Genomic DNA, 11,137 nt, shown 5'->3' with positions numbered 1-11,137 from the left:
TGTCCTCTTCTCATTGGTTGGGTGACATCATCCTCTCTAATCCCTTTGATTAACTTCCTAATTATTTGCCTAATGACCGCTGATCTGTTATACTGTTCGCTTAACTTTCGTTTTCGTTTATCGTTTGAGGGATCATACCCGGGATCTTATTACTTAGGTTCCCTTAACCTTTCTCAATACATTATATTCCTTTTTATGATCCTCTATTATAATCCTTTAATTTAAATCCTTTTATCCTGTTACCTTATACTCAATTCTTTCCGTATCTATTGGATTTCCGGGAAAAATCAAAGTGTTCGGATTTGGATTCTGACGATCTTTACATACACTTATATCCCATATAAAGTACTAATAAAATCTCAGAATATCCATATCAGAACCCCTACATAGTGTGGCATGAAAAGTTTTCTCATTCAGCAAAAACACTATTCATAAGGGTTTCAAAAATTTCCAAAAATTGGGGTTATTACAGTCTCCCCTCCTTAAAAGGATTCCGTCCCGGAATCAGATAGAAATGAATAGGGATACTTTCTTAGTATTGCACTTTCTAACTCTCAAGTCAATTTTCCCACATTGTGGTTCTACCATCAAACTCTGACTAGTTTGATAACCCTTCTCCTAAGCACTTGTCCATTTTCGATCTATAACCCTTTCTGGTTGCTCCCTATAGGTTATGTCTGGTCGCATGCCTATGCGCTCATATGCCCCTATTTATCTGGCTTCCGAATTACATTTTCTTAACATTGATACGTGGAACACATTATGAACTTGCTACATATTCGGGGGTAGGGCTAGCTCATATGCTATCTTCCCAATATGTCTTAATATATCCAAGGGTCCAACAATTCGTGGACTTAGCTTCCCTTTCTTTCCGAACCTCATCCTTCCTTTCCAAGGGAATACCTATAACAACACTAGGTCCCCCACTTCCTATTCCTTGTCCTTTCGTGTCAAATCAACATACTTCGTGTTCCTATCTTGGGCTACTACCAGCCGTCCTCTGATTAGATCTATTATATCCTTGGTCCTTTGGACCACTACTGGTCTGAGCATCTTGCGCTCTACAACTTCATCCTAACATAAGGGAGATCGACATTATCTTCCCTCAAGGATCTCATAAGGTGACACCTCAATAATGACATATGATCTATTGTCGTGATATAACTAAATCCGCGTTAAGTGATCATTCCAAATTCTTTCAAGTCTATTGCACAGACTCTTATTATAGCGTTTAGCATTAGAGCTTTTGCTTCTCAATACCCATTCTTTTCTAGTTCGTAATCGCTACAACCTTCCGTTCCTAATATTATACTAGTTATACTTTTGCTCGTTAGCGTTCTATAACCTTTTAATAACCACTTCAACCTTAGTATCACGAATGTGTTTCCATTTCGAATACTACCACAACTTTATTACTCCTTTTTCTGCTGTTTCTATTTCCCAAAGTTTGATCAATCATATAGAAGTAAAGGAATTTGTTGAGAGATCACTATGATCATGAACACTTGTTATATTGCATAGTTAGTACAGAAGGTGGCCAGCCTTTAGTACTTGACAAGCAATTAAACAATAGATGGTATCCTACTAGGCTTCTATCACACAGATAGATAGTCATTCGGCAATACCTCCCCTTCTGGAAGGATTGTTCTTCTCAGATTACATGAAATGAAAAGAAGAGAAAAGAACGAACTGAAGAGAATTGTATATATAAAAAAATAAAAATATATACTGCCACAAAATATCTGGCTTGGAACCTACCTCTGAATTATAGAGGTTTGTCATAGGAGAACAAAACATAAACGTATTTATATCAGCATCAAGTATTATAGCATCGTATTTCCCATGCCTAAATATTTCTATTCCGTTCATCATTCTATGGACCCATGCTCTTCCTCGAGCTTATACACAATCACCTTTGAAACTCCCTCGACATCGAAAATCGAATCTGGGATCTCATTCTAGACCTCATCGTTACTAGAACCCATTTCTATACCGCAACCTTCTTCGTATAATAATACGACTCTCTATTGATAAGAAAGAATAAATATTCACTAGGTAGATACTCTACTTAATTATTCTATCAATGATAACTTATACACTACCACGACCCAATTAGTGGTACTCAATCTCAACATCCATTCCAATACAACTCTCACGGTTGTAATCAGCTCGTTACTCGCAGAATCATTGCTGCCTTACTATGGTCCACCACTGACCCACTGTCATCATTCACTTTCCATGAAATCTTAATAGCTAACCATACGGAGTCCATACATGTCGTATCAAATCCTTCTAAGGAGGTAACATAATCACCATTTCTGATTCATGAAGAACACTCCTGATCCTGACATACATACATGACATGAAGCAGATAAAATTTTAGAAGAGTTTCAATCAAAGCAACGATAGCAGGTTAATACCATTCTAAATCATATGCCTTAAATAGAAGACTTACTCAAAGGTTCGTTTAGTTCTTTTGAAACATGGTCCAGGCTCATTCTCAAGATAGTACCTTCTAAGATAGATAGCCCGCTCATGGCGATTACACGAATTAAACCTTTACCAACTACTATTACGGCTGGGTATTGCACAGTCATCAGAAGGAATGTTAATCTTCCAAACCATAATACAACCTTCAGCTTTTAACCATCATCACTGTATCCTTTGGCACAAGCGCCTACAATTATCCTTTTACCGTTAAAGTGTCGGCCACCTCTTTGGCCTTTTCTGATAGTAATAGTTCCTTACAGTCAATGTCATTTTAACCACCTCCAAATAAATTTTCTGCCTTATTTCAATCACAACTTATGTGAAAATGCTTTTCTTTAATATCTGATGAGTAAATAAAAAAAAATATCACCATTTTTCCATAAGTTATTGCCTCAATCTTTAGAGGCTAATCACTGTCAAGACTGACTCTTAATCATACTTAGAACATCTTTTATCTTAAGTCCTAATTGCCCTGAACAATTTCGACCATTACTGGTTCGATCCATACTTTCTCGTGGTTTAACACGTGCCCCACTTGGCAACATTATAATTACGTCATATTTTCTTTATCAACATTTCTATTCTTGAGAATTTTGAATATTACCTTTCTCCTTGTAAAACCTCTAAGGTTATCCTTCAATCGTTCCTCCTGTATTCCCTAGATACAGGGCATATCAAAATACCATATACTAATACTAGAATCATTGTCTATATACTTTTGAAAAAAATTTCTCCACTGATTCTTTAAAGGTTGTTATTACCTTAATCCTTTCCAATTCATACTGTCAAATTTCATACTATCCCTATTAAGGGTGAAATGCCAACCTTTATGCATTCCCCTAGAATTCATTTTAAGTTACCGATGTTCTATCCTTAATTCCACCTTTGAAAAGGTACATGCATCCATCCATGGATAAACCAAGTCATATATCCTTGATAGATTATCTTCTTCATCATTCCCACCTCGATAGTCTATACCTAACTTCATAATAGCATCCTTATTCAAATTGAGGTCAATCCATATGGCCTCCAAAAGATAACAATGGTCATCCGCTTTTCTTTCCTGATTTGGTAATGATAACATGGATGTTCTGGAAGATATTGGTCATGTTCAATGTGAACTTCTTCTTAATAATTTCTTATTTACTTTTGTTGTTTATCTCAACAGTCACCTCAATGTTTGGATACCTCTCATACCTGGCATCTCCCTTTCTGAGTATCGAGCCACCGGTCTTACATTTCACATTATTGAAGGTCACTTCCTTCATCCAATTTTCCTACTTTCTTAATTTCTTGTCTCCTTAGTCTATCCGCGTCTTATTATTTATCCTTCAAACTATCTAAAGGTTTCCTTGAATCCTCCCAACTTAAAGGGGATAAAATGTACATAACTCGTATGCCTTTATATTCCTTTCCACTTCAGTTTCTTTTTATTTTCCTTTCTCTTATCATTATTTCATGAACTAACACAACATAAGTATTGATTCCAAACATCCCGTCATTCTGGATTCGTGTCCTCAGAACGAATCTTGATAACTTTTACAACTTAGATTCATAATTCATCATACTCATCCACTTTTGTTCTAGCTCCAAAGCTTTTACACTATCTCCTTATCTTTGGGAATTACTTTCCCGAAAACAATTGACTGAACTTAAATCAGTTTATTCTAACCTCTGGCTCCGTGCCTTTCTTGGTCTTTCACCAGCGGGTGGTCTCTCTCTTAGAAGGGTAAGTGACAAAAACAGTCTTTTGTGGTTCGTCAATCATTCAGAATCTCAAATGATTCCTCTATTTCCTTTAGCCAGGCTCTTGCCTCGACTAGGTCAACCTGTTCCTTGGAACTCTGAGAGCTTAGAGACTTAAAGGTCCTGAAAGAATTTCCTATCGCATTGTTTCCTCAAGGTGGTGGTTGGGGATAATAGTCTAAGTTCTGTCTAGACAGGTCCATGAATTGCCGTATAGGAGTACCGTCTCGGGTCTCCTTTCCTTACTCGACTTTCTGTTTCCTTAGTATGAAATGTTTCATCCTACTCCCCATAATTGGGGTCATCTTTTAATTTAAAATCCTCATTTTCCACTCCATTATGTCATGGGTTCCTTCTATCTTGATGGCGACCTCCCTGACTATCACGTTCAGGGTTTGCTCTAAATCTTATTCCTCAAACTATGGCTCTCATCTAAGTTCTCATCCTTATGCTCTTGAACTTTCGGAACCCAAATTCTATAGGAATACCTCATTATTCCCTTATCATCTTTCTCTGGCACCGTATGCTCTTTTCCAATAATTCGGTCTCTATTGGAATCTCAAACAGCTTTTCGGTACCGGCTCCGGTTACCTTCACTTCTATTTCCATTTTCTCAAAATCTCTTATAAACTCTCTCAAAGACATTATCATCTTGAGTCTCTCCTTTTTACTAAGGGCATCAGCCACCACATTGGCTTTCCCCCGAATGATAAAGAATCTCAAAATCGTAATCCTTGATTAGCTCTAACCACCTTCTCTGGCGCATGTTGAGCTCTTTCTACGGGAAAATGCACTAGAGCACTTATGGCTTGTGTAAATCTCGCACTTCTCTCCATACAAGTAGTGCCTCCAATCTTTAGGGTAAAACTATTGCCACGAGCCTAAGCTCATGGGCGGGGATATCGAATTTCATATTACCTTAATTGTCTTGACATGTACGCGATTACCTTACCGTGCTGCATAAGCACACACCCTAAGCCCTTGTGCGAAGCGTCACTACACTTCACAAAATCTCCTTTTCCATCCGGCAATGCCAGCATAGGGGCCATCACCAATCTCTGCTTCAGTTCTTGAAAGTTGTTCTCGCATTTCTCTGTCCATTCGAACTTCTCAGTCTTACGAGTAAGCCGCGTTAAAGGGGTTACTATCTTTACAAACTTGAACGAACCTCCGGTAGTGACCGGCCAATCCTACCTCTGGTAGTCGACCTAACCATGGTCATCAATTCATCAGTGGTCCTTTATCCAATCTTGTCAGGATCCTCCATGGGATCCTCCTCAACAACTATCCCTTCTAGGACAACATCCTTAACCGCTACATCCTCAATATCAACATCATCCGGTCCTGCATTAGGACACTCTATCGGATCCACAATCCGATCTCCAATTAGTAATAAAACATCATCGCGCTGTTGCTCCTCAACCTCAGGGTTCGGAGTCCCGCTACCATATACGATAACGAACTACGCTCCTATCACGATATTTATAAGGGTTCCCATAAGGGTTTTAACTGTCAGTACTACGTTAGGTAGTCCGACTATGAACTTGGCAAGAGTTCTTATTATCTTAGTGAACTTATTATCTTAACGTCCCATCATCTCTGAGGTTTATAACGCTTAGCTCTGATACCATTTCTGTAACACCCCCAGATCCGGGGTCGGGGATCCGGGTCGTCACGAGTTCCATTTCCCTTAATAACACCCAATCTTAATAATTACTCAACTACTCTGTACTGTGACCCCACAATAAACACACACACCACACGTTATAGTCTCAGAGATGAACATCCAAAAATAACCACAAGTCATTTTATTCCACAATTATCTGCCAATACACCTTAAAAGGTTTTCTAAATAAATTTACATTTCTTTGCCATTATTACAATTCATAAATATAAATAAATCTGGTACATCAAAAGTTGAAAGCCTAGCCTATTGGTAGTTCCTACCTCAGCTACGGCGGCATCAATGCTTCTAGAAAACTGCGGAACGTCTCCTAATCGCTTGCGAATCGGGAGCTTGGTTCTGTTCATCTTTTCTATCTGTTGTTGTGTGATGAAAGAAGAAAGCAAGGGTGAGCAGCAAGCCCACCAAAATAATATGTATAATGATTAATAGTATATGAGCCTTCTCATAGTACTCATGAAAGTCTTGGTCAAAAGAAATGAACCAAGTTGATATCTTAATGCGATGAAGTCGCAAAATATTCAGTATATATACATATATACTTTTCAAAATCTTGGAAGTCCTCTTCCATACATAATATACACAGAGTTCCAGTTTATAACTGTATAAAAATATTGTTGCAAGGTGAACTCATATATCTAACCTTGTCTCAACATTTTTTTTTCTGAAAATCTTTGTCATGCATAAGATAATCATTTACTAGATATAAGTTTAAAAGATGAAGTTACAAGATACTCCAATATACTTATATCTTTTCCAAATACTACTTCAACTACCACCGTTCAAGTTATAATTAGTTTCAAAAGTTCATCACGTAGATGAGACTACAAGACCAGATTTGAATAGATTAAATCTTTAAAATATCATTAAAAATAAAATAAAGTTACGAGATACTTCATTTGATGCAAACATCATTTTGAAAACTTGACCCTGCCAACACTCAACAATCGCCCAACTGTGGCCTTTCTATCGAAGTGCTCTGGGTAGTGTTGCAGAAATTATCCAATTGGATGATGAACTCATTACGGGAGTTTGTCGCGCCAGGAAGACCACTTACGATGATCAGTCGTAGTAGTACAACCCCACCATTTTCTACATGTAGAGGAGAACCTGTCGGATTTACTTGTCAACTGAACACTGAACTCCTAAGGAATGGACCGCCTTAGCGGAACTTCCAGGCCATTTGGGCCAATATAATAAGGCTGGGCCGGCGCTACTCGGCCACTTACGCCACTCCTAGTTCAGATGAAATCCATGACTCTGAAACGTAAAGCTCGTCCCCACTTTCCCCAAGTAGAAACTTGTTGATACGGCTCCACCAAGAAGTCGTATCTATTTGGAAAGGAGAACTCACCGATATTTCCCAGGCGATGCCTGTTAATGGATTAACTTGTTCCAAGAATTTTACTTCCCGAGTGTTGGGTAAGTAATCGATTTATTTAACAAAACAGCAACCTTGTTACGAATATAAAACACACCACAGAGCCGGATCCCTCAGGTTTTGAGCGAGTATTTAAATCCCCTTCGAAAGGAGAATCTTAAATATAAAAATGAGTTTTAGGATCCGCTCTAACTTTTAAAAATCATTTTGAAGACTCGCAAAATATTTTTAAGAATGTTTGGAGTGATGCTGATTTAATAAAATAAATCAATCCCCAGAATATTTAGAAAATGTCTGAATATTATTATTTAAATAATATTCCCATAAAGAATAATCTTTATAAAATAATTGAAGTAGAAGTATTAAAACTTATACTTGAAATGAATAGCAAATAATCAAAGATATACTTATACGAAAGTAATATCTTTATTTGAATAATCAAAAATAAGTTTGATTATCGACACCTTATTCTTTAATACAATAAAGAATATATCTCAGCAAATAATCGGAGTCATAGATCCTCAAATGAATATTCAAATAATATTCATTAAATAATATAAACTGAGTCATAAGCCCTCGAATGAATATTCAAATAATATTCAGATAATAAAATAAAAGGAGTCATAAGTCCTCGAATGAATATTCAAAATAATATTCATTTAATATAAAGGAGTCATACGCCTTCGAATAATATTCGAAATAATATTCAATAATAAAATAAAGCTAAAGTTATCGAATAAGCCTTATTCGATTAATAGTTTTGAAAACTATGACCATATATATATATATAAGTATATATATATATCCATATATACAAAACCTACTCGGGATCCTCGACTCCCGGTTTTAGAAAATATTTTCACCTTTGGGTCCCTATACTAAGGGTATATGCAAATTACCGCTATCCTCTAGCATAGGTATTATCAACTGAATCAATTGAATCAACAGATATATATCAAGATTACGAAACAGACATGCATATATACCATATCAGCATGCTCCAATATATCACAAAATTTGCTAATAACAATCATGCACTTATCACAAGATAATGCATATACATATATTTACATCACAACAACAGTATAACGGGTAGAAAACTTGCCTGAGCGACTGGGGGTTACGAATGGCTCGGGACGAGTCTGGTAACCTATAAACAACAAGTAAGTTGGAATTAAACCAAAGTCACTTGTAAATCTATACTTTAACTAACTTAGACTCTAACGCTTGTTTTGCGCTTACTGATTCTCTTAAGTCACTCGAGTACCCTCGGCTCCACCATTTTTAATAATTTAACCTTTACGAGTTTTAAGGCGATTCCTTCACGAGTGTCTTACCAACTGCCTAACACACTTACCATAAATATTTCATACATTAATTAACCCTTTTTGGTCTTTAACCTATGTTTCAAAGTAAGGCGAGGGGAAAAGTTTCGTTCGCGAAACGCCGTTACTTGAAACGGTCGTTTCTCCTAAACCGTGCATCGGAATCGAACGAACTACATATCAAAACGAAGCTCGTAACATGAGCTATCTAAACATGGCAGTGGTCATAATCTAGCAGGGGGTTCTCGGGTCCTAATGTTATGCACAAAAACAGTCCAAAGAAAATCGGACGTTACGATGGCTATGTTTACGCGATTACCAATGTTTAAACTACTCCAATTAACCACCAACCAACTCATAACCATCAATACAACAAAACTTCACCTAAACCATACCACATCAGTCCATAATCTCCAAGGTTTTCAACTCAAACAACCACAATCAAGACCTATGAACTATAATCAAGTTTCAATTACCAAAACACTTCCAAATCAAACCAAACTACTAATAATCACAATCCATGCTTCTCATTTCACAACACCAACCATTAAACTTACTAACAAATAAAGTAAAGGCTAGGGTTTGAATTTTATACCTTCCTTGGGAGGTGTTAAGTTGCTAGGAAGCCTTAGGGAGCCTCCTACAAGCTTGATCTTTCCAAAGAAATCAAGAACACAAAGTTAGGCTTTGAAGTTTCTAAAAGTCCGATTTAAAGAACTGTAAATATGAGGGTCTTACCATAATTATTTGGACGCGACTTGTGAACAAGAGTTGTAGGCCATCTCAATACCTTTCCAATGAGCTATAGAACACAATATTTGAGTGAGAAATGAAGGAGATACAGCAGTTTTAGTGTTCTGGTTCTGTTTTGGCCGAGAGCATGAAGAACAATGCCTTGGTTTCTTTTTGATTTTGATGAAAAATGATTTGCTTGGCTTGGTTGGTTTGATTTTTGTGTTTGTTTTAGTAAATTACCTAGTTGCCCTTGATTTTGTGTGGTTAAAAAGCCACCACATCTCCTTCCTTCCCATATCATGCTTGTGTCATCCTCATGATGTCATCCTCCCCTCCTTGTCCTCTTCTCATTGGTTGGGTGACATCATCCTCTCTAATCCCTTTGATTAACTTCCTAATTATTTGCCTAATGACCGCTGATCTGTTATACTGTTCGCTTAACTTTCGTTTTCGTTTATCGTTTGAGGGATCATACCCGGGATCTTATTACTTAGGTTCCCTTAACCTTTCTCAATACATTATATTCCTTTTTATGATCCTCTATTATAATCCTTTAATTTAAATCCTTTTATCCTGTTACCTTATACTCAATTCTTTCCGTATCTATTGGATTTCCGGGAAAAATCAAAGTGTTCGGATTTGGATTCTGACGATCTTTACATACACTTATATCCCATATAAAGTACTAATAAAATCTCAGAATATCCATATCAGAACCCCTACATAGTGTGGCATGAAAAGTTTTCTCATTCAGTAAAAACACTATTCATAAGGGTTTCAAAAATTTCCAAAAATTGGGGTTATTACAAAAAATAATAGAAATGGGAAAGTAGGAATCAACAAACATAACAACTACACACCTGATAAATATGCACTAAGAAAAATCTGTCATAAGTATGGTAGTGTTAATCATTTGTCTGTTAATTGCAAACTTGCTATGCCTACTCCTATGTCTGCACCTCCTTCATTTCCCAGCATGCCTACAATGCGTGTTAATGCTATGCCTGCACAGAATATGAATGCACAATTTGCTAATATTCCATTTGCACCTAATCCTTATTATGCTGCATTTCGTATGCCTCAAATGCCATTTAGCATGCCTTACTGGAATAACATGTTTACACATAACATGCCCTCTCCTGTTAATCAAAATGTGCATGACAATTCTACTTCAGTGAATGGTTTCAAAGGTCCAATTCAAATGACTAAGGATGAATCTGAAATACCCAAGTCAAATAAGGTCAAACCTAAGAAACCAAAGAAAAAGGCTAACAAGGCAGGACCCAAGGAAACTTGGGTACCAAAATCAACTTGATTTGATTTTGATGCAGGGAAACGGATAGAATCTTTGGTATCTGGATAGTGGTTGCTCAAGACACATGACTGGAGATTCTACCCTGCTCACTGAGTTCAAGGAAAGAGCTGGCCCAAGTATCACTTTTGGAGATGATAGAAAGGGTTATAATGTGGGATATGGCTTGGTTTCAAAGGATAATGTCATCATTGAGGAGGTTTCCCTAGTGGATGGACTCAAGCACAATCTGTTGAGTATCAGCCAGCTGTGTGATAAGGGAAACTCAGTCTCTTTCAACTCTAAAGCCTATGTTACCTGGATTTGTTTCTGTATCACTAGGAAGCATTCCTGGTGGTCGATTCAATAAGGCATTAGCAATTTTCCCTATTTGGTTCTCCAGAGTCTTGATAGAAATAGCTTGGCTTGGCATATAAGAGCCTGGTTTTTGCACATAAGCCGCAACTCCTCCAATTCAGATTTTT

This window comes from Apium graveolens, chromosome 1 (genome assembly GCF_009905375.1).
Source record: "Apium graveolens cultivar Ventura chromosome 1, ASM990537v1, whole genome shotgun sequence".
NCBI lineage: Eukaryota > Viridiplantae > Streptophyta > Magnoliopsida > Apiales > Apiaceae > Apium > Apium graveolens.
This window is presented reverse-complemented; position numbering follows the sequence as displayed.